Source organism: Octopus bimaculoides, chromosome 27 (genome assembly GCF_001194135.2).
Source record: "Octopus bimaculoides isolate UCB-OBI-ISO-001 chromosome 27, ASM119413v2, whole genome shotgun sequence".
NCBI classification, from domain to species: Eukaryota; Metazoa; Mollusca; class Cephalopoda; order Octopoda; family Octopodidae; genus Octopus; species Octopus bimaculoides.
This window is the reverse complement of record NC_069007.1, coordinates 10,798,556-10,799,167: the sequence shown is the minus strand read 5'-3', so window position 1 is coordinate 10,799,167 and position 612 is coordinate 10,798,556.

Here is a 612-nt window from a genome sequence, read left to right as displayed (position 1 = left end):
AAACAGATAACAACACCTTACGTGGGTGAAGACCTTCTTTAGCCTGGGGTGCCGGTGTTTCTCCTTTCCCTACCCACTATCTTCGGCACTTGACATTTTTGTAGAGAACACATTTCTCATCAAAAATGGTCCATTCATGAGACATGACAGCAAAGAAAAGCACACATTCACTCTTTGTAAGCGATTATACTTGGAAAATTTGTGATGAAGCCATTGACCCAATTTACTGACTTTTCCAATGGCATGCAAGTGGTTGAATGACCAAATCCAATGGGATTTTGCTCCACCAAGGTTTGCAGGACATCCTCATCAAGCTTTACAGATCTTCCAGGATGAGCCTCATCTTCTAGGCTGTAGTTTCCAGCTCAGAATTTCTGGAAACACCACCGTTGACACTGGCTTACACTTATTGTCTGATTCCCATATACTGCATTAATATTCCAAGCATTTTCCATTGTGTTGCTGCCTTTATTGAACTCATAAAGCAAAATATGCCGAATATGCTCCTTTGTCACTTCCATTATAGCTTTGAAAAAATAACTGTTAAAATCGAACTGCACTCTTCGAAACGCACACTAAGAATGAGTACATGGTAAAATTACACCTGCTTTT